The sequence below is a fragment of the Eumetopias jubatus genome, unplaced genomic scaffold (genome assembly GCF_037043125.1).
Source record: "Eumetopias jubatus isolate StellerSeaLion01/CBP00866 unplaced genomic scaffold, mEumJub1_p1.0 scaffold_8, whole genome shotgun sequence".
Lineage (NCBI taxonomy): Eukaryota > Metazoa > Chordata > Mammalia > Carnivora > Otariidae > Eumetopias > Eumetopias jubatus.
This window is the reverse complement of record NW_028274814.1, coordinates 54,706,660-54,731,882: the sequence shown is the minus strand read 5'-3', so window position 1 is coordinate 54,731,882 and position 25,223 is coordinate 54,706,660. Positions and strand designations below refer to the sequence as shown.

General features: G+C 37.5%; 1 protein-coding gene across 1 annotated transcript in view; it reads right to left on the bottom strand.

Moving 5' to 3' along the window:
- Positions 1–25,223, bottom strand: part of PIK3C2G (phosphatidylinositol-4-phosphate 3-kinase catalytic subunit type 2 gamma) — a 344,412-nt gene that overhangs the window by 140,038 nt on the left and 179,151 nt on the right.

Below are 25,223 nucleotides of genomic sequence, written 5' to 3'. Positions count from 1 at the left end.
GGGAAGCATAGCACTAAAAAAGTGAGAATACTATGCTAGATAATGGAGAAGTAACAAATATTTTATTACTCTGTCTGCCATGTGACAATTTCTATTGCCTTGAAACTAATTCTAATATGCTCAAACTTTACTTTCTATCATGCCCTAAACCACCGAAATAGGAAAAAAAAAAAAAAAACAAACAAAAAACAAAACCCTTATTCCTTTGAATGTTAACCTCTCTTTGATTGAGTCTTTTCATCTTAACTGGTCTCTAGTCTTGTCCTCTGAAAATTTAACATTCAAGAAAATAGAAGAAAGTTATTGTGAGAATGGAATACTAAAAAAAAGATTAAATGCAGAGCAGTTGAAAAGTATACAGATGAATTTCATTCTGCATTCTTAATTTTGCATCTCTACTTCTGTATTATGTTACAGAGACTATAACACATTATTTTCATTCGTTCTATGTTCTCTGTTTCCATGTATTTAGAAAAATTAAGTTAAAAAGTTAAAAAAATTGAGTCTACCTTTTTTTTCCTTTTTTTAGGTGAGGGCTTGGTCTCTTGTCATTGTTATGAAGCCAACTTATCTTCTAGCACCTCTTTTGCTTTTAAGTAGAATAACAGTTCTTTTTTTAAAAAAAGATTTTATTTATTTTTTGACAGAGAGAGAGACAGCGAGAGAGGGAACACAAGCAGGGAGAGTGGGAGAGGGAGAAGCAGGCTCCCCGCTGAGCAAGGAGCCCGATGCGGGGCTCGATCCCAGGACCCTGGGATCATGACCTAAGCTAAGGCAGATGCTTAACAACTGAGACACCCAGGCACCCCTGGAATAACAGTTCTTATTTACCTCTGGAAAGCATTAAAAAAAAAAAAACCTCAAAGTTTTAAAGATGTATTGATGAAAAAATGTAATCCATTGATACCTGCTTATTTTCAATGTAAGAATAATAGCAATGAACTTTTCCTATGCTTACCCCTATAGTGAGCATTTGGATTGTCAGATGTAACAATGAAACCTGTCATTATTTGGAAGCTCTAAGAAAATGAGTGTTGTGTGAGTGTGAATTGGAAAGCTGCAAATGCAAACATCCACATGTAAAACTTTAAGACATTTTATGTAAAATTGTATATATCTCAGATTTTCTCCATATTTTGAGGATTTTGGTAATATACCATTTTATAGTGTACTTGGGTTTCAGTGAGCTAGGCACTTGACAGGTAGAATATTTCTTTAAGCTTTCTTTTTTCTTTTTTCTTTTATTATGTTATGTTAATCACTATACATTACATCATTAGTTTTTGATGTAGTGTTCCATGATTCATTGTTTGCGTATAACAATCAGTGCTCCATTCAATACATGCCCTCTTTAATACCCATCACCAGGCTAACCCATCCCCCCACCCCCTCCCCTCTAGAACCCTCAGTTTGTTTCTCAGAGTCCATAGTCTCTCATGGTTCATCTCCCCCTCTGATTTCCCCCCCTTCATTTTTCCCTTCCTAATATATTCTTTCTTTTTTTTTTAACATATAATGTATTATTTGTTTCAGAGGTACAGGTCTGTGATTCATCAGTCTCACACAATTCACAGCGCTCACCATAGCACATACCCTTCCCAATGTCTATCACCCAGCCACCCCATCCCTCCCACCCCCACCACTCTAGCATCCCTCAGTTTGTTTCCTGAGATTAAGAATTTTTCATATCAATGAGATCATATGATACATGTCTTTCTCTGATTGACTTATTTTGCTCAGCATAATACCCTCCAGTTCCATCCACATCGTTGCAAATGGCAAGATTTCATTCCTTTTCATGGCTGCATAATATTCCATTGTGTGTGTGTGTGTGTGTGTGTGTGTGTGTGTGTGTGTGTGTGTGTGTATATATATATATATATATATATATATATATATATATATATACCACATCTTCTTTATCCATTCATCTGTCAATGGACATCTTGGCTTTTTCCATAGTTTGGCTATTGTGGACATTGCTGCTATAAACATCAAGGTGGATGTACCCCTTTGGATCACTACATTTGTATCTTTGGGGTAAATATGACAGGTAGAATATTTCTATATCTCTATCAATGCCTGCCAGCATTTTCATACAATTTGAATATTGAGTCGCTTGTTTTAAAACTATTTTTAACCAGTTCTTGTACATAAGTATAACTCTATAACCTCTTGACTGCTATATACATGCTAAAAGGAAAAGTTCTTTTGTACAGATGAAGTAAACTTTTTACTAAAATAATTTTTTAAAAAGATACCTTTAGAGGTTATTGGGGTCATGGGAACCATCAGAATTATATAATTTTGTGTTCATAATACTCTTAATTTTTTTTGTTAGAAATGTATTTGATTTTTTTCAAGGAGAAAAACACAATTTTATTCTTTGCTCAAAATAAAACAGCAGGGAAGATTTGCAGAAAGAATATGACTGTGTTCTAAAAATATATATATAAAAAGCAAAGAAAATTCAGGGTATTCCACTGTGATTATTTTCCTTGTAGAATATGCCTCATTCCAACCCCGCATCCCCACTAAGATCAGATGTTCTCCCGGTGAGATCTGGCTCAAGCTCTATGGCTTTTCACCCGACTAATGAAGAGTTTGTCTTTACACATTGTGGAATTGAAATCGTGGAGTGGTAGAGGTAGGAGATGACCACGAGAGGTCAAATAGTCCATCCCTGTGTCCTTACACACAGTCAAGAAAAATTAATGTGTCCTTTCATTTTAAACAACTGCAAAGAAAGTTTAACTATATAGTTTGAGGTAGAGGGATACTCAGTTCTTTATTGATGACTTTTACATAAGGAAGCGCTAAACCACTCATGCCATAGTTTGTATCTATTGCCTGTGTGTATAAGATTAGCTAACAGCCGGCCATTCTCTCTTGAACACCACAGAAACCTTTTTCAAAAGATATTGTCACCTAAGAGAAGCAGCATTGCCTATGTCAAATAATTTTTTTGTTTAATTTTCAAAGTTAACACAAAGGGACTGAGAAGTATCAAGATTTGGTGGTGAAAGATCAGACTTTTAAGGTGCATGCAATGTGACTGTGTATACACTGTGAAGTAAATCTTAAAATGCCAGAGACCTGTTTATCCTAATATCTGTGAGATCCAAGGATATAATTCAATTTGATATGATTTTGTACACCTCTTCTAGACTGTAAGTTATGACAACATTAAAATGAGGATAAATGCATAAAATCTAGCTGCTTAAAGGTTTGGAGAGTATTAAGGATGAGAAGCAGAAGCAAGAATGAGGAGGAAACTCAGGTAACAACCGTGTAGAGGATGTTATGAAGGTATTTGACTGAATTAAGGGGGTCATGGTGGACTCAGAGAGACCTAAGATATAGAAACCCCAGACTGCATGATAGGGAGATTTTCCTTGGATATTGAGATTGTCTCTGTTTCTTCATGCACATGGCTGTTAATGATCCCATAGCGAGTAACTTGCTAGAGCCACAGAAGTACATAGTTCTCACTTCTCAGACTACCAGCAGGACAGAATAGAGTCACCACACCATCCCGGCCCTCCTTGCCTCCTGACTCTCTTCAGTGAAGGTCTAATTGTAGTTTTCAATAGCACAGTATCCCACATCTTACAAGCTGCCTTAAATTTTGACCCTGTGAGTGAAAAGGGGAAACAACATCCTAGAGCAGAAAAGAACTGAGCTACACAATGAAGATGAGTGATTTCAGGTCATTCCAGGACCTCCCCTTCCCATTTTCTCTCATGTTTGTTGATACAAGGCAAGGTGTGAGGCTCAGTAGACCAGTTTTTAGTGAGCTCAGGAGGATTTTAGAAGGTCACTTCTTCAAGTGTATTTAAAACCCTGGGACATATAAAGATTGATATTAATACTTGATATGGAATTACTAATTTTAAGATTTTAATAGAGTGATTAAGAAGTAAAAAAGCATGTGGGGTGCCTGGGTGGCTCAGTCGGTTAAGGATTTGACTCTTGATCTTAGCCCAGGTCTCAATGTCATGGTTGTGAGCTCCATACTGGGCATGGAGTCTACTTTAAAAAAAAAAAGAAGAAGAAGTAAAAAGTATGTCCTTTGTAAAGGACAACTTTATTTTACTTCTTAGTGTTTAAGACATTTATTTAATATTTTCCAAACTGAGGACCTTGATACTTTTTTTTTTTAGAGAGAGACAGAAAGAGAGCATGGACACGAGTGGGGGTAGGAGAGGGGCAGAGAGGGAGAGGGAGACAGAGAATCTTAAGCAGGCTTCATGTTCTGCACAGAGCCTTCGTGGGGTTCGATCTCATGACCTTGAGATCATGACCTGAGCCGAAATCAAGAGTTAAATGTTTAGCCAACTGAGACACCCAGATGCCCCAGGAACTTGATACATTTTATAGTTCTTGCAAGGATAATCATTTCCTAGGACTAGTTTATTTTTAGAATACTAATTTGCTTTTTTGAAATATAACACTAAACTTCTGTTGAATTTTGCATGTAAAGAGCATTATATTGGCCAGGTTTGCAGAAACGTAATTTCCAATCAATAGTGCAATATCTGTCAATACACTATTTTGTAACAATTCTTAAATATAAAACTATTAAAAGGAAATAAATTCAGAAAGTAATGACATCCATACTGTAGAGATTGTATACATTTTTAGAACACTTAAATATGTGAGAGAGGCCCATAAAGTATGTAACTGACTTAATTGTATCCCCATAATATAATTTATATACTTAATATTTATTACCACCTCAAAAGTGGTCTCTTTGAAATGTTATATGTTCATACTAATGACATTCCCATTGTGCTGACACTATGTGGTAGATCTGATTATTGTTTCCAACTCTATGCTTTCCTCCTCTGAAGGAGATCATACATCTACTCCTTGTTTTGTGACTTCTCTACCCAGTGTCAGGGTTGGTCATGTGACTCACTTTGGTCAACAGGATGTGACTGATGAAATGTATGCCTATGTCCATGCAAATGCTTTAAATGTGCTATTATGGATTGGTTTGGCAGCTTGTACTTCTGCTTTCCGCCATGAAAACAGTATGTCCCAGCTGGGGTGTTGTTCCTCCAGTCACGGAGTAACAAGACAATGTAAAGCAGAGCTAAGCATTGCTGTGTGGAGTCCAGTGGAGCCAAGCAGAACTACAGCAAGTCCACAGGCTATGTACTGAACGGGTGAGAAATAAATCTGTGCTGTTGCAAGCCACGGAAATTTTGGGGCTATTTGTTGCTATAGTAAAAACTAATGGATATGCCTATTTTCATATTCTTTTTTCCCCCATTTTCTTTGTTTTTGTGTTCATTTATTTGTATTACCTTTAGAATATGCAGCATATTTTTAAAACATCCACAGTGTTAGCCCTGAGGATATTTTGGGGCATATCTAATTACTGAAAATAAACAAAAGTCATCTGGAGCCAAGTCTGGTGAATTGGATGAGTGATCAATTTGAGTATACTATTTCAGATTTAAAAAAACTATAAATGTAATAAAAATGGTTTTCTCTTATGGATCATAAAAAGCCCCAAAAGGATTTAAAAAATGATTTGATCTGGCTCATTTGGGCATGTGTATTCTGTTATACTCCTGATATTTTGTTGTTTTATTACTGCTAACATACTTTTTGACCCATTTAAAAGTGTGACTAGGCCTATGTACCATCTGTTGCTTTGTCTAGCCAAGCGTTTGCGTACCTAGTAGGAGATTCTTTGTGAGTAAAAATGTTGTACTAATGAGTGCAATAGGGCAATGGCAAGATTTTTTTTTAGGACTTACCTAACACAGAACAAGACAGAGGGCCTGATGGTTTAGGGCAGTGAAGGAGGCGTATATGTAGCTGCTCTGGGAAACTAAGAGCCCTGCTTTAATGCTAACACCTGGAAGACTGGAATGGCTGAGAAGCAGGGGACCAATGGCTTTGGAAAAGGAAGTACCCATATCAACATGCTTGAGAGTCATGAGTCATTAGCCTAGTGAGGAATAGACTAGTTCCGCTATGCCCAGTTCTCTCTGCAAAGTCCAAAGAGGAAAGCCAAAAGAGAGCCATTTATTCAGCTGTGTGCCAGAATTGGAGACTCTTGCCTCATCCCCAGGTTAGATTTCTGTTCTGAAAGAGGGTTTGTTAATTTCCCCTGAGCTTATGTGAACAGGAAGATAATGCTAGGGCAGGATAGAGAGACAAACTAGGAAAGGAGCAGCCCACACTCCCGCACCTCAACTGTTTGGCAAAGCAAGGATGTACAAGTTTTTCAGGGTTCAAAGAAATACACGGAAAGGAATTATGTGATCCACTCCTTGTGTAGAAAGGGGTTGATCCAAGGCCGCATCTCTCTATGGGATGCTCCTGCAAGACTGCCCTAAGAACTCAGCCATGTGAGGTAGCCAGTTTTCACAGTGAAACCACACAGAGCCTTGACGGAAAATCAGAGACCTCAGACAGAGGATTGTAATTGTTTGTCCAAGTGTGAAGGTCACATTTCTTTTCTTTCTATTCCCAAGTCAAGAGAAGTAAGAACCAGAAAAGAGAGAGAAGAGGAGTAAAATATCAGATTATATTCCCTACCCACTGCAGGCTCCCAAACCAAAACTTGGCTGGTGCTGGAGAATAGGGAGGAGGTGTTTGTCAAATTGGAGAAGAAAATGAAGTTTTAAAATGAACAAAACTAGTAGGAGTTTTGATCTAAAAGTGAGCAGGAAACTGTGGGATCTACTCTGGTTTTAATTAGGGAATATGAAAGAGCAAAGGTAGCATTTTAAAAATAATAAAAACTTTTGTTGGAGACTACCACGCTCAGCCAGTTTAAAGAGAACTAGGTAAGACCAATTAAAAATCTAAATCAGTATAAGAAGAAATACAGCTTCAGGAAATGCACTGATGGTACTGCATGAGAAAAAAATGCCTCAAAATGCAGAATAAGAACTGAGGGGATTTTATCTCAAAACTCTTACGAGGGTTGGCTGAGATTTTTCTTTTTCTTTATTCCCTTGCCACTTCTATAAAAACAGTGCCCCTTTTGACTTTATTTATGGGCAATTATTGCTACACATGGAATTGTTTTCAAGAAGTCAAACTTGTTCCTTCAGCAATAGGTTATTAACACTGCATATATGTGGATATGTAGGTAGGCAGTTACTATTATAATTGATAGTTTATCATGATGGTTAAATAAAATCTTTAACAGGTATGACCAGTCACATGTTTAGTCATAAACTTAAATGGTATTTTTTTCTGAAGGAAAATTAGCCATAGATGGTCCCCAGTTTGTGTAAACACTTGTCATCAGGATTACTGTTACACAGCAGTGATGCCCTCTTAGCCTTAGCTGGGAGCTATGAAGGGAAAACAAACAAACAAAAAACTCCCCGAAACCCCAAAAATTATGCTGAGGAGATAAGTTCCTCTGAAGAGATTCCTGAATCTATAATAAGAAATCAGAGCCCTTTCTACTCATCTTGCTGATCTGCTCACATGTATTCATTCATAGGTTTACATGTGAAAGATACTGAATGATGTGATTTAAAAGCAGCAACTCTGTCTTTCTCCGTTTCCAACACACACTTACTGCTTTTAAGATATTTTATTCAAATCACTCTTTTAAATTAAGCACCAAGCTGTGAATAACTCTTAGTGGTCCTTCTCAGCCCCCACCATGGTACTCCACATGTGCTTATTAAACACTAAAACAAAACAAAATAGATGGAATTTTAGCCCTGGGTACATTTGGAAGAGGTAGGTGTCCATGAGACCCTCCTGAACTGCATCTCTTTTTTCACATTCTGGTTTCCCGCTTTCCCTGATGCTCCTGTTCTTCACTTGCTGAAAACTGCCCCTGGTTCTACTCTTTCCTCTTGTCTTACTGCTCCCCGCTCCCCATTAGTCCTGTCCTTCTCAACCTAGTCAAACCCACTCTCTCTCACCATAAATTATATTCATATACTCAGAGAGTAATATTACTTGAGCATGGGACTGAATGACACTTCCAGATAACATCTCCCACCCTTCACATTTACAAGGTGAGAAAACTGGAAGATTAAAGGACTTGCCTAAGGTCTTATGACTAAAACCCCGAGTCCCTAAACCACTGCTCCGGGCTCTTTCCATAGTACCATAGTCTGTGTCTGTTAATGGACTGTTATGTTATGTGTCCCTTCACCCCCAAATTTATATATTGAAGCCCTAGCACCCAAAGTGATGATATTTGGAGGTGGGGCCTTTGGGAGGTGATTAGGTTTAGATGAAGTCCTGAGAGTGGGGCCCACTTATGGGATTAATGCCCTTAAAAGAAGAAAAAGAGGCTGGAGCTCTCTGCTTTATCTGCCACATGAGGACACAGCAAGAGGGTGTCCAGCATCCATCTACAAGCTGGGAAGAGGGCCCCCCTGGGAGAATGGAATTGGCTAGCATCTTGATCTTGGCTTTCCCAGCCTCCAGAACCATAAGAAATAAATTCCTGTTGCTTAAGGCGCATAGTCCATGTTACTTTTTTTACTGTAACTTGAGCTGACTAACATAGTGTCCTAACAAACATTAAAACGTGATTTGGAAGACAATTTTCTGCTTGTATTACCTCTGGCAAGAAACTTAATACTTTGGCTCTTCACTCTTCTAGTCTGTAAAAGTTGGAATTGATGAGGTACAGCAAGCGACCTTCCAGCTATAAGGCTCTATAATTTTAATCCCTATGAATTTATCAAGCATTTACTCTATGCCAGGCATTTCCCAAGCATTCTACATAGCTGTGTTAGGTAACCCTCATATTTGCTCCAGGTAATGACTCCTTCCATCTTACAGACAAGGATAATATAGTTTATAGAGGTCAAGTAACTTGCACAGTCACCCAATCGGACCAGGGATTCAGATTCAAGTTTCTCTGACTCCAAAGCCCTGGTTCTTTACCATCATGCTGTACTCCCTCCTGATACCCTGACACGGGTACCAGTTAATGACTTAGCCTGAAGCTAATACACAATCTAGAAATCCTTTCTTGTTACTTTCCTACTGTGCTTATCTTTAATATCTTTCTCTGGCTTCCTGTTTTCTAACCCTCAGAAGTCTCATGCTCTCCAGATTGCCTTCTTTCTTTCCAAAGTGCCTCACTTCATTTCGTCCTGCTATCTATAAACTCCCTGCCCAATCACCAAAATATCTAATAGTATTTTCCTTTCTATTTTTAACTTTTTTTGAACTTTTAAAGAAAAGCTTGTTAACCTAAGTATATTTTGTGTGAAATACTTTTCTTTCCCTTGCCTAGCCTACAAAAAGAACAGAATGTGGGGGCTCGACTTTACATGTGGACAATGCCAAATCATACATCTGACCCACGTATTCTCCATCCTTCCTCACTTTAGAATGTGAGACCAATACCATAATTTCTAAGGATCTGGCCTCCTGTGGTTTACTTAGACTAGTGATAGTGCTGGGTGGGACTAGGAGAGTAGAGGGAAAGTTGCTAAATTGAAAGTAACACCCTGAATGCATTTGGGGATCTAAGAATCCAGATTAACTATATACACAACAGATGTGCCTCGAGCTACCCATCTTAATTGGGCCTGTGGTTCCAAATGATTTCAAGTTGGGGCAAAAGAGAAGTAGGGAGTCACTAACATCAGCACATGTGCTGTAATAAAATAAATTCTGCTTGATATATAATTCATGCTGAAATCCATGCTCCTGGAATTTTAAATTAAGTCCAGTAGATGTCTACATTTTCCATTACTTTGGAAAATATGGTTCTGAACTGAGTTCCTAACTCAGCTTTTTTTTTCTTTTTTTCTGAATACATGTATAGTTGCTTTAAAGGCCGTATAAGCATCTTTTTCATAAAGTTTCCTTAACAAAATTTCTTTTAAAAGCAAGGCAATTCCTTTGCTATATGAATGTTTCATAAAAATAGCAACCTAATAATAAAGATCCTCTTTACCCCTCAGCCTTTTGTTCTTGCATAGCCCTCTAGTGAAGGCTGGATAATCATCATATTGTGCAGTGAACAATTCATGTGTTTGAACACAGCCGGAGGGGCAGGTTTATAAGTGTAAGGCAAAGCTAGCTTTGAAATACCTAGTTTCCCTGGAACCTCAGTTTCAAATCACAGCTGGGGCAGCTGCTTCACCCTTCATTCTTGAGTCACAAATAGCGTGTTTATTCTGTGAGGATATTAAAGAATCCCTGGGATGTTATCCATAAGATTTGAGCTGTGTTTGATGTCCTGAGAAAATTTCTGGAACATTCTTGCTCACTGTCATGAATTGCATGTCTCTTGAGGTTGGCTAGCACCGTTTAATCCTTTTCCCTTTGGAAATTCAGTAAAGACTTGGTAGGGTTTATAAGGCCTCCACAACCTACCCAGCTAATACTCTGTTGATTTATGTGATGACATTGTCGTTGTTCTTGTGCAGATGGAACTTGCCAGGCAGGGATAACTGCCTGTCCACTAGATCATATGCATGACAAAAGAGGACACATTCCATTTCCAACGTTCTCTAGATCACTACCCAAGTAACTTAGCAGATCACTGCCCAACCTCAGTCTCTCCATTTGTAAAATGATGATGATGATAATGTCTGTCTTGTCATTGAGTCTATGTTTCTGTTATGGTCAAAATTTTGTCTCCTAAAATTCAAATGTTAAAGCTCTAACCCCCAGCGTAACTGTATTTGGGGATAGACCTTCCAGGAGGTAATTAAGATTAAATGAGGTTATAAGGGTGGGAACCTAATCCAGTAGAACTGGTGTCCATATAAGAAGAGGATGAGAGACCAAAAGAACATGTGCACAGAGGAAAAAGGTCATGTGAGGACCCAGCAAGAAGGCAGCTGTCTGCAAGTCAGGAAGAGAGGTCTCAACAGAAACCAATCCCACTGACACCTTGAGTTTAAACTTCCAGGCTAAAGAATTGTGAGAAAACAAATTTTTATTGTTTTGGCCACCCAGTTCGAGGTATTCTGTTGTGGCAGCCTTAGCTGATTGATGTAGTTTCCAGCCTAGAACTCCTTTTTTTTGGGGGGGGGTCCGGACCTACATGTTCATCTGTGTATAAAATATCACACTCTTAAATTTTCCTAAGGCATTTCAACCTTAATATGACTAATTTCATTATCATTCCCCTCAATACCTTCTTTTTCACTCGAATTACCTCCATGAATAGAATCACCAGCCTTCTATCACCCTAACTAAAAATTAAGCAGTTATCCGTGATTCTTCTCTCACCTTTAGCCACATCAAATTTGTTACCATGACTTAATACATTCACCGTCTAAATAGTTCTCAGATCTAATTTCTTCTTTCTGCTCCCACTGACAGAATTTAATCGAGGCCTTAATTTCTTCAAGGTATTACTGGAATCTTCTGGTACTTGATTTTCCTACCACCTGCATTTTAAAATTTTTTCTCCCTCAAATTAGTCCCCTTTACTTAACCAAGTGAAGTCCTGTTCTTGTGATTAAAATCCAGATAGCCTTCAGGATAAAATATAAAGTACTAGTGTAACTTAAAGGGCACTCATGATTTAGTGTCTTTGCATCTTAAAGTCTCATTCATGTGCTCACATTTCAAACATAAAGTACTACTTATAATAATTTGAATCTTCTCTGCCTTCTCAGGTTACAATACTTTTGCATCATCCCATCCACTGGGTGTGAAATAGTATTTCAGTATGCCAACATCTGTTTATCCCTTAATGTTCAACTTAATTAACACCTTTCCCAAAAAGTCTTTCCTGGGCAGGTGTGCAGCATTCCCTGTGTAAGGGTGAAGTACTTTCCTGTATCCATTATTCTTTTAACACTTGTTTATTGTTTTTTTAATTGTGCTTTTTTTTTTTTTTACAATTGTGCTTTAATTGCTTTGTTTTGTTTTGTTTTAATCTCTTATCTATTTGACTTTAAATTCCCTTAGGGCAGGTCTATGACTTTATACTTTTGTGGCCTAACAGTTTCTGACTGTGATAAGAATAACCAGTCAATATCGTTGAATAAATGAATTGACTACTAAGTAAATAAACCTGGTTTTCCTAAAATTGGTTTCTTCCATTTCTTGATTAAAATTTTAGGGTATGAACCTAAAGTAATTTCTTAATTATTCTGGAATTATAGAATCCTATTAAATTATATTTTCACATGCTATTTCCTCTACTGTCCAAAAAATTTAATACTATACATGTATATGCAGATATTTAAAATATATTTATTAACCTACACATTAATTAATTATTTGAAAATTTTGAAACACTCCAAGAGATTACTGGAGATGCTCCATCATATTGTGATTTCAGAAGTCAGATAATGGGACAAAATATTGGAGCAATTTTTATTAAGCAAAAATAATTGCTTAAATAAATAGATTTAGTTGAAGATGGTCAGATGGAAAGTCCATCATTGGCAAAATTACATTAGCTAGATGTTAGGTAATTTGAAGAGAAGCTCTTTTCTTTCAGAGGGAAAAAAATGACAAATGTAAGAAAAAAGTGATGTGTGTTTGTAAGGGAGTATGTCTGTGTGGGAGACTGTATCTATTTAGGTAAGTAATCAGAGCATTCCTTTCCAAAGGATTTCCAAAAGCTTGTTTGTAAGATGTTTAGATGGTCTGTTACCAACAATATCGTTTCAAAAAGAGTCAGACCCTGAAATTTAGTCTTATTTATGATGTGAGCAGTTAAAGGTATAGCTATCAAATTTAAAATAGCCTATAACAAACTACGGGTGGCTTTTATTTCAATTGTTATTTTTGTTTTAGGTCCTCTTTAGAAATAAGTCTTTTCATTTTGAAGCACCAAATCATTTAGTCCTTTATGAGACTCCCCCTTCATAATTATCCTTTAAGAAAAGTTTCAGGAGGCTTACTTTAATGAGACTCTTTCTTTGTCTCTGAAATCAGTAGAGGTTGGAGAATAGTGCTCAAAGGGCAGATAACTGAAATTGCTTTGGAATTAATTGGTTAGCAATTTTCTTTTTTTTTTCTGACATACACATTAAAAAAACAACAGGTAGTTTACATTCACATTTTTAAGAAAATGGCATTTATTTTTAGTCAGAATTTGAAAATTCTTAATTTGAATTATGAGTGAAATACATGCTCTGTCAAAAATAATAGTTGTTCTAGCTATTCTTAGGTATATGCAATTGGAATTCTACCTCATATTTCTTTAGATTTCATAAATATTTTTCATTACAGTATGGCTCATTTAAAAAAATATATTTTCCAAAACATGACTGAATGGAAAACCTAAAGTTTTCTCAATCAGATTTGCTAAGTTAAAGGTATTTCTTTAGCCAACATGCTCAGTTTATTATAAGCAATTAAGAAGAATGGTGGTGCTTTCTCCACCGTTCATGACAAGTCTGGTTTCAAGGATATTCAAATTTAGTATCTTCAGTTTGTTTCATGTCATTATCTAAAGCACTGGTGAAACAACCACTATAATAACAAACCAAACAAATGTATTATGATAATAACAGCAATAGTTGAAGTCAAGGCACCAATATAAGAACAATAATGTAACTGATTCAGCAGACCTTCTAAAGTGATCATTACTATTACTGATAAGACTGAATATATCTGAGTAGTTTTCTTAGTTTCTCAACAAATACCAAATAGTTGCTCTAGGTATATCATTTATACTTGACCCATAGAGCTGAGCTTTTTGTTTTCAATATTTAATCTGAATTGGTTGAGCAGCAAAAGAGTAGCAGTCATAAGAATAAGATGGAAATCGACATTGTAAACTTCAATACCATAAAAATGGCTAGATTGGCCCAAAAATACAATAGCATTTTGTTTTTTTCATAAGACACATGTTAATCACTTCTATGTTAGAGTTTGTGTAGTAGTGGAGAGAATAATTATTTCTCTCAGTGTTTGCCCAATAAAAAAATGCCCCAGAAAGTTAAACTGTAAAATAGGAGTGGAGACTATAGATTTATGGAAAGAATGTTATTTAGAAGTTCTTTTGTTAATTGTAAAAACAGTATACATTTTTAAACAAAATCTTATTTAGAACCATCTTCTTTCTTCTACTCCCACCCCCATTAGACAAACAGATAAAAAAAGATTTTCCTAATTGAGAGTGAGATAGGTGCTAGACCACTATTGGTTTTATTCTCCTTTCTCAAATGTCAAGATAGCTCAAAGGGAACTTTGTGGTTTGAAGAAGCACATATTTAAAACATACTACAATAAACTTTTCTATATTTAGAGATGCAATGGCTCAGGCCAAAAGAGTAAGAGTGACTTGTTCTTGTTTATGCAAGTATTTATTTATTCAAAAAATAGATTCTCAACAAAACCAAAAGGCAGCCTATGGAATGGGAGAAGATATTTGCAAATGACACATTTGATAAAGGGTTAGCATCCAAAATCTATGAAGAACTTATCAAACTCAACAAATCAAAAACAAATAATCCAGTTAAGAAATGGGCAGAAGACATGAATAGATACTTTTCCAAAGAAAACATCCAGATGGCTAGCAGACACATGAAAAGATGCTCAACATCACTCATCATCAGGGAAATACAAATCAAAATCATGATGAGATACCACCTCACCTAAATAAACAACACAAGAAACAACAGGTGTTGGTGAGGATGTGGAGAAAGGGGAACCCTCTTCCCCTGTTGGTGGGAGTGAAAACTGGTGCATCCACTCTGGAAAACAGTATGAAGGTTCCTCAAAAAGTTAAATATATGGGCACCTGAGTGGCTCAGTTGGTTAAGTGTCTGACTCTTGAGCTCAGCTCAGTTCTGGATATCAGAGTCATGAATTCAAGCCCCACATTGGGCTCCATGCTGGGTGTGGAGCCTACTTAAAAAAAAAAAAAAGTTAAAAATAGAACTACCCTCTGATCCAGCAATTGCACTACTAGGTATTTACCCAAAGGATACAAAAATACAGATTCAAAGGGGTACATGCACCCTGATGTTTATAGCAGCATTATCCACAATAGCAAAACTATGGAGGGAGCCCAAATGAGCATTAACTGATGAATGGATGAAGAAGATGTGGTATATATATCTGTATAGATATATAAGATCTCTATACATGTGGTATATATCTATTCATCTATATACTATATATATTATCTATTATTATGATATATATACATATATATGATTGAATATTATTCAGCCATCAAAAAGAATGAAATCTTGCCATTTACAATTATGTGGATTGGGCTATATGAATATGCTAAGTGAAATAAGTCAGTCAGAGAAAGACAAAGACCGTATGATTTCACTCATATGTAGAATTTAAGAAACAAAACAGATGAACATATGGGAAGGGGGAAAAGGGGGAAAAAAGAGGGAAACAAACCATAAAAGACTCTCAATGATAAAGAACAAACTGAGGGTGGATGGAGAGAGGCGGGTGGGGGGATGGGCTTAATGGATGATGGGTATTAAGGAAGTCACTTGTGATAAACACTGGGTGTTATAAGTACTGAATCACTGAATCCTACTCCTGAAACCAATATTGCACTGTATATAACTAAAATTTAAAAAAAAAATTAAAAATCATAAAAAAACCCAAAAGAAAAATTCTAACTACCTACATAGACCTGTTAATATGTCAATAGAGTAGTGACCAAGATCCCACGGTGATCTGGTGACCGAAATTCTTGTGACCATGTAGTTTACATTATAGTAGGGAGAGAACAGATGTTAAACAGATACAAAAATGAATATGTTAGATAATTTTAAGATGTTATATAAAGCAACTGGAATGCAGACCTTTAGACAGCCAGGTACAGCTAATAAAAGAAAATATTTTTTTTAATTTTTAAAAATGTTTTCAAAAGATTTTATTTATTTATTTATTTGAGAGACAGAACAGAGAGCACAAGCAGGGGGAAGGGGACAGAGGTAGAGAGAGAAGCAAACTTCCCACTGAGGAGGGAGCCTGACTCAGGGCTTGATCCCAGGACCCTGAGATCATGACCTGAGCTGAAGGCAGATGCTTCACCAACTGAGCCACCCAGGTGCCCCAAAGAACATCTTTAGGCACAAAGCCAGAGGCCAAAAAATACAATTAAAATATCTACAGATGTTTCATTCTTAAGATGTGGATGCATTTTAAAATAAGATACTTTAGGCAAGATGGTGGAGGAGTAGGAGACCTGGATTTCGTCTGGTCTCAGGAATTCAGCTGAATAGGGATCAAACCATTCTGAACACCTACGAACTCAACAGGAGATCGAAGAAAAGAAGAGCAACAACTCTCTGAACAGAAAAGTGACCACTTACTGGAAGGTAGGACCTGTGGAAAAGTGAATCCGAGGCGATATTTGGGAGGATAGATGGCAGGGGAGGGGGCCTCCGTCGAGCGCTTCTGACAAGTGATAGAGCCGTGGAGCACAAAATCGGACCTTTTAGAAGTCGGCTCCGCTGAGGGACGTCGCTCCAGTGGCTAAGCGGGGGTTGGAACCCTCGAGGGACAGTGTGGTCTCAGGACCTTTGGGGTCACAGAAAGACCAGGGGTACCTGAGTGTGGTAGAGCTCCCAAGTATCGGAGCGGGGAAGCCAGTGGCAGGACGGAGCTGAGGCGCGCGCTCTCAGCTCGGGGTTGCCATAAACCGTGATACATGGCACAGTCGGGCCACTGTTCCTCCAGCAGGGACCCAACAAGTGGCAGAGCCAGGGAGACTTCCCTTCCTCCCCAGGGAGGAGAGGCACAAGAGCACACCGCAGAGATCTGCTGGGTTTGGAGACAAACCACACAGGGTCGGGTGCCAGAGATAGGAACACTCGGTCACAGGCCGGGTGAGCACGGAGTGCGGCTGGAGACCAGGTAGACAGGAGTGACTGACTGCTTTTCCCTGGGGGCGCACTGAGGAGCAGGGCCCCGAGTTCTCGCCTCCTCCAGGGCGGAGATTGGGAGGCCACCATTTTCACTCTCGTCCTCCAAAGCTGTACCGAGAGCTTGCAGGGAACAAAAGCTCCCGAGAGCAAACCCGAGAAGATTGCTTAGCCCGGACCAACAAGGGCGGGGCAATTCCGCCTCCAGCAAAGACATTTGGGAACCAGGGAACAGGCCCCTCCCCCAGAAGATCGGCAAGAACAGCCAGCCAAGACCAAGTTTACCCATCAAGGAGAATGGGAGAACTCCAGTGCTAGGGGAATACTGCACTTAGAATTCATGGGTTTTTTTTACAGTGATTCATTAGTCTTTCAAAGTTAATTTTTTTAACTGTTTTTTTTTTTGAATTTTTCTTTTTCCCTTTTTCAACCAACATCTTATCGATCCCTTTTTTAAAAAAAACATTTTTATTCTTCATTTTTAGAGTCATATTCTATCTGTTCATAGTAGTTACCCTTATTTTTGGTACATATATATATAAGTTGTTCTCTCTTTAAAATTTTGAGATACAGTTTCTTCTAACAGATCAAAATATACCCTAAATCTCTAGTGTATGGCGTTGTTCTAGTCCCCTGCCTGATCACATTCTCTCCCTTTTTTTTTTTAATCTTCTTCTTTCTTTTTTCAACCACTTCTTATCTTAATTCCTTTTATAAAATCTTTTATAATTTTGATCTTTACAGTCATATTTCATCCCTTCATTGTATCAACCCTTATTTGTACATATATAAGTATTTCTTTCTTTAAAATTTTATGAGGCACTTTCTTCTAACAGACCAAAATACACCCAAAATCTAGTGTGTAGCACTGATCTATGTGCACTAGCCTGGTCATATTTGATCATATTTTGTTTTTTTGTTTTGTTTTGTTTTGTTTTTGTTTGTTTTTATCTTTTTCTTTTTTCTTTTTTTTTTCACTTTCGTTTTTCTTTCTTTCCCTTACTTTTCCCTTGGTTTCAAGTCTTTTCTGATTTGTTTAGAGTATATTTTCTGGGGACGTTGTTAACCTGTTAGCATTTTGTTCTCTCATTCATCTATTCTCCTCGGGACAAATTGACAAAAAAAAAATCACCTCAGCAAAAAGAACAAGAGGTAATACCATCTGCCAGGGACCTACTCAATATGGACATTAGTACGATGTCGGACCTAGAGTTCAGAATCATGATTAAAAGATACTAGCTGGGCTTGAAAAAAGCATAGAAGTTATTAGAGAAACCCTTCCTGGAGAAATAAAAGAACTAAAATCTAATCAAGTCGAATCAAAAAGGTTATTAATGAGGTGCAATAAAAAATGGGGGCACTAACTGCTAGGATTAATGAGGCAGAAGAGAAGATTAGCGATATAGAAGACCAAATGATGGAAAATAAGAAGCTGAGAAAAAGAGAGATAAACAACTACTGGATCACGAGGGCAGAATTTGAGAGATAAGCGATACGATAAGACGAAACAACATTAGAATAATTGGGATCCAGGAAGAAGAAGAGAGAGAGGGGCAGAAGGTATATTGGAGCAAATTATATAGCAGAGAACTTCCCTAATGTGTGGAAGGAAACAGGCATCAAAATCCAGGAGGCACAGAGAACCCCTCTCAAAGTCAATAAAAATAGGTCAACACCCCGACATCTAATAGTAAAACTTACGAGTCTCAGAGACAAAGAGAAAATCTTGAAGCAGCTCGGGAGAAGAGATCTGTAACCTATAATGGTAGAAACATTAGATTGGCAACAGACCTAGCTAAGAATACTATATCCAGCTAAGCTGTCATTGAAAAAAGAAGGAGAGATAAAAAGCTTCCAGGACAAACAAAAACTAAAGGAATTTGCAAACACGAAACCAGCCCTCCAAGAAATATTGAAAGGGGTCCTCTAAGCAAAGAGAGAGCCTAAAAGCAGCATAGACCAGAAAGGAACACAGACAACATACAGTAACAGTCACCTATAGGCAATACAATGGCACTAAATTCATATCTTTCAATAGTTACCCTGAATGTAAATGGGCTAAATGCCACAATCAAAAGACACAAGCTATCAGATTGGATTAAAAAACAAGACCTATCGATATGCTGTCTGCAAGAGACTCATTTTAGACCCAAAGACACCCCCACATTGAAAGTGAGGGGGTGGAAAACCATTTACCACGCTAATGGATACCAAAAGAAAGCTGGTGTGGCAATCCTTATATCAGACAAATTAGATTTTAAAACAAAGACTGTAATAAGAGATGAGGTAGGACACTATATCCTACTTAAAGGGTCTATCCAACAAGAAAATTGTAAATATCTATGCCCCTAACATGGGGGCAGCCAATTATATAAGGCAATTATAACAAAAGCAAAGAAACACATTGACAACAATACAATAATAGTGGGGGACTTTAACACCCCCCTGACTAAAATGGACAGATCATCTAAGCAAAAGATCAACAAGGAAATAAGGACTTTAAATGACACACTGGACCAAATGGACTTCACAGACATATTCAGAACATTCTATCCCAAAGCAACAGAATACACATTCTTCTCTAGTGCCCATGGAACATTCTCCAGAATAGATCACATCCTAGGTCACAAATCAGGTCTTAACCGGTACCAAAAGATTGTGATCATTCCCTGCATAGTTTCAGACCACAATGCTTTGAAACTAGAACTCAGTCACAAGAGGAAAGTCTGAAAGAACTCAAATACATGGAGGCTAAAGAGCATCCTACTAAAGAATGAATGGGTCAACCAGGAAATTAAAGAAGAATTAAAAAAATTCATGGAAACCAATGAAAAAGAAAACACAACTGTTCAAAATCTTTAGGATACAGCAAAGGCAGTCCTAAAAGGAAAGTATATAGCAATACAAGCTTTTCTCAAGAAACGAGAAAGATCTCGTATACACAACCTAACCCTACACCGAAAGGAGCTGGAGAAAAACAGCAAATCAAGCCTAAACCCAGCAGGAGAAGAGAAATAATAAAGATCAGAGCAGAAATCAATGAAATAGAAACCAAAAGAACAATAAAACAGATCAACGAAACTAGGAGCTGGTTCTTTGAAAGAATTAACAAGATTGATAAACGCTGGCCAGACTTATCAAAAAGAAAAGAGAAAGGACCCAAATCAACGAAATCATGAATGAAAGAGGGGAGATCACAACCAACACCAAAGAAATACAAACAATTATAAGAACATATTATGAGCCAGCAACTTAGATAACCTGGAAAAATGGGTGCAATCCTAGAGATGTATCAACTACCAAAATTGAACCAGGAAGAAATAAAAAACCTGAATAGACCTATAACCACGAAGGAAATTGAAGCAGTCATCAACAATCTCCCAACAAACTAAAGCCCAGGGCCACATGGCTTCCCAGGGGAATTCTACCAAACATTTAAAGAAGAATTAATACCTATTCTCCTGAAACTGTTCCAAAAAATAGAAATGGAAGGAAAACTTCCAAACTCATTTTATGAGACCGCCATTACCTTGATCCCAAAACCAGACAAAGAACCCATCAGAAAGGAGAATTACAGACCTATATCCTTGATGAACATGGATGTAAAAATTCTCACCAAAATACTAGCCAATAGGATCCAACAGTACATTAAAAGGATTATTCACCATGACCAAGTGGGATTTATCCCTGGGCTGCAAGGTTGGTTCAACATCCACAAATCAATCAACATGATACAGTACATTAACAAAAGAAAGAACAAGAATCATAGGATCTTCTCAATAGATGCAGAAAAAGCATTTGACAAAATACAGCATACTTTCTTGATCAAAACTCTTCAGAGTATAGGGATAGAGGGTACATACCTCAATATCATAAAAGCTATCTATGAAAAACCTACAGCGAATATCATTCTCAATGGGGAAAAGCTGAGAGCTTTCCCCCTAAGGTCAGGAACGCGGCAGGGATGTCCACTATCACCACTGCTATTCAACATAGTATTAGAAGTCCTAGCTACAGCAATCAGACAACAAAAAGAAATCAAAGGGATCGAAATTGACAAAGAGGAAGTCAAACTCTCACTCTTTGCAGATGATATGATACTTTATGTGGAAAACCCAAAGACTCCACCCCAAAACTGCTAGAACTCATACAGCAATTCAGTAACGTGGCAGGATATAAAATGAATGCACAGAAATCAGTGGCATTCCTATACACCAACAACAAGACAGAAGAGAGACAAATTAAGGGTAGATCTCATTTACAATTGCACCCAAAACCATAAGATACCTAGGAATAAATCTAACCAAAGAGGCAAAGGATCTGTACTCAGAAAAGTATAAAATACTAATGAAAGAAACTGAGGAAGACACAAAGAAATGGAAAAACGTTCCATTCTCATGGATTGGAAGAACAAACATTGTGAAGATGTCAATGCTACCTAGAGCAATCTACACATTCAGTGCAATCCCCATCAAAACACCATCCACTTTTTTCAAAGAAATGGAACAAATAATCCTAAAATTTGTATGGAACCAGAAGGGACCCCGAATAGCCCGAGGAATGTTGAAAAAGAAAAGCAAAGCTGGCGGCATCACAATTCCGGACTTCCAGCTCTATTACAAAGCTGTCATGATCAAGACCGGATGTTACTGGCACAAAAACAGACACATAGATCAATGGAACAGAATAGAGAGCCCAGAAATGGACCCTCCACTCTAATCTTTGACAAAGCAGGAAAGAATGTCCAATGGAATAAAGACAGTCTCTTCAACAAATGGTGTTGGGAAGATTGGACAGCCACATGCAGAAGGATGAAACTGGACCATTTCCTTACACCACACACAAAAATAGACTCCAAATGGTTGAAAGACGTAAACTTGAGACAGGAGTCCATCAAAATACTAAAGGAGAACACAGGCAGCAACCTCTTTGACCTCAGCCGCAGCCACTTCTTCCTAGAAACATCGCCAAAGGCAAGGGAAGCCAGGGCAAAAATGAACTATTGGGATTTCATCAAGATAAGAAGCTTTTGCACAGCAAAAGAAACAGTCCACAAAACCAAAACACAACCGACAGAATGGGAGAAGATATTTGCAAATGACATAGCAGATAAAGGGCTAGTATCCAAAATCTATAAAGAACTTATCAAACTCAACACTCAAAGGACAAATAATCCAATCAAGAAATGGGCAGATGACATGAACAGACATGTTTCCAAAGAAGACATCCAAATGGCCAACAGACACATGAAAAAATGCTCAACATCACTCGGCATCAGGGAAATCAAAATCAAAATCTCAGTGAGATACCACCTTACACCTGTCAGAATGGCTAAGATTAACAAGTCAGGAAAAGACAGATGTTGGCGGGGATGCAGAGAAAGGGGAACCCTCCTACACTGTTGGTGGGAATGCAAGCTGGTGCAACCACTCTGGAAAACCGTATGGAGGTTCCTCAAATAGTTGAAAATAGACCTACCCTATGACCTAGCAATTCCCTATGACCTAGCAATTGCACTACTGGATATTTACCACAAAGATGCAAATGTAGGGATCCGAAGGGGTACATGCACCCCGATGTTTATAGCAGCAATGTCCACAATAGGCAAACTGTGGAAAGAGCCAAGATGTCCATCGACAGATGGACATATCCATTGTGGTATATATACACAATGGAATATTATGCAGCCATCAAAAGGAATGAGATCTTGCCTTTTGCAATGACGTAGATGGAATTGGAGGGTGTTATGCTGAGTGAAATAAGTCAATCAGAGAAAGACATGTATCATATGTCCTCACTGATATGAGGAATTCTTAATCTCAGGAAACAAACTGAGGGTTGCTGGAGTGGTGGGGGGGTGGGAGGGATGGGGTGGCTGGGTGATAGACATTGGGGAGGCTATGTGCTATGAGAGCGCTATGAACTGTGTAAGACTGATGAATCACAGACTTGTACCTCTGAAACAAATAATACATTATATGTAAAAAAAAAAGTAGGAAGGGAAAAATGAAGGGGAGGAATCGGAGGGGGAGATGCACCATGAGAGACGATGGACTCTGAAAAACAAACTGAGGGTTCTAGGGGGCAGGGGGGTTGGGGAATGGGTTAGCCTGGTGATGGGTATTAAAGAGGGCACATTCTGCGTGGAGCACTGGGTGTTATGCACAAACAATGAATCATGGAACACTACATCAAAAACTAATGATGTAATGTATGGTGATTAACATAACAATAATAAAATTTAAAGAAAAAAAATCCATTGATCATAAATGTAATAGTGTAATAAAAAAATAATGAATACTGGAAAAGAAGTTAGAGAAAACAGTGGTAGAGAAAAAAGAGAAAAACTATGTAAGATACAGGACAAATAATATTAAGGAAATGAGTTATAACCAGGATCAAAAGGAGGCAGAGGATCCTGCTATTTCTGTTCAAAAGTCCACAGGAAAGTGATGGTGTTCTCACTGTTCATGTCTTCTGTAAGACAGTAATTCCCATTTTGAAAAACATTATGCTATCTTACACTTTTATCTGTATAAATTCCAAAGACATCTTGTGAATGTACGTGTATGCTTGCATGCGTGTGTATGAAAATAAAGTTTCTCTGCAAAAAAAAAACGTATAATATAACCACTTGAATGAAATTAATGACTGCTTAATCCATTTCTTCTCATGTTTTGATATATTTGAACTTATTTTTTGAATCAAGAAATGCTGAGTGTCCTTTCAAATTTGAAAATAAAAAGTTGAATTAGTTTCTGTTTTGAGTAAGTTAGTGAGGAAGTAGCACTGTCTCAGTCTAAAATAATAGAATCACATTTCTCACAGCTTTCTAAGGGTAAACCATTTTGAGTTTTGGGGTGCAGCTTTGAATTTGAAATAAATATACCCTTTTGTGGATTTCTAGATCTTCCATGAATAATTAATACCCAAATGTTCATAAATATTAATTACTGACCATGGGTATATATTGTTAGGCATTGTGAGAAAGCCATTGAAGTGAAAGAGTTCCTAGCCTCAGAGGCACATACAACTTTGATGGAGGAAGTAAGATATACTTAAATACACAAGGTCTTAACATTATGAGAATCAAATAATGGCATAAAAATTTTTGTTACAGAAAATTAATTAGGAGGAGATTGCTGTTGTTCAGAATGATTATGAAAGGTCAAATGTACATTAACTCCTAAGAAATAAGTAAGACATGGGTGAGTTTGAGTTGGAAAAGAAGTGGTAGGAAGTTTCCAAAAATGAGACTGTCATAAGCAAAGGCTCTGTGAAGGAAATAAGTAAGGATTATTCAGGCAATAATGACTTGAAAAATCTGACAAGAGCAGAGAGTTTATAGTGGAGACTAGTGGAAAAAGAGCTGTGAAGACAGATTTGTGATATATTATGAAAGATCTTAAATACCTAGCTAAGAAGATAGGATTTGTTCTGTAGCTAGAATTAAGGAGAGTAATATATGCATTCCAGATTTTTGAGTAGGGAAGAGATGTTAAATTTATATGTTGAGATTGATCAAATCCTGTGCACTCATTTTGCAAATAAGAGTAAGTTCCATAGAGAATAATAATCTTGCCTGATGTCAGGAAACTGGTTCTTCTGTACAAGTCTTTCTGTTTCCAGTGCATATTTATAGCTTCTCTAGATGAAAACAAGTTTTCATTTATTCCTTTTCAGATAATTGCATTGCTCAGAGTGGCTATGGTACATGGAAGGGCAAAGAAACAATTTAGACTAAGTCTAATAAAATGGCTGAGGCCTCATAAAGGTCCAAATCAGTGTTTCTTGACTTCTTAAAACCTATTCTCTCTATTGATACATAAAATCAATCTCACTTCTTTAGCAAACTTTGAAATCAAATAAATTATTTTGATGACGAACAATCTAATATTATAATGTTAAATTTGATTTTTCAAACTACACACACTGTTATCGATGTGAGCTACGTCTATTTCTCCTCACTCCTACTAACAATGAGAACCACTAACCTGAACACAAATGGCAGCAGCAAGGAAGGAAGACCTGCAAGAGATTCTTGGAGGAAAGAATCCCTGGGACTTACAGAACTTGGTGCCTGGATATGAAGCTGAGACAGGAAGTGGTAAGGCTGCATCCAAGGCTTAAGTTTCCAGAGTGTTCATTCAAGGAACGTCAACAGGTCAGATAGTTTTGGGAAAAGCCATATAAATAAAATTGTTCTAAAGCACAGGATTTTTCAGAGCCTTAAACATCTTGAAGTGCACTGTGACTCTCCATGACTAGAAATGCACATCCAGCTCCTTGAAAGTTTACTTTTGACCACTGAGCCCTAACTGCATGGGACTATGGCTCCTGAAAGATATTTTTGAGATATGCACTTCTAAGTTATCAGAAAGTCTCTCTACCTGACAGCTCTCTGACCAAGTGACAAACATCCTTCCTACCTTGAACTTGTGC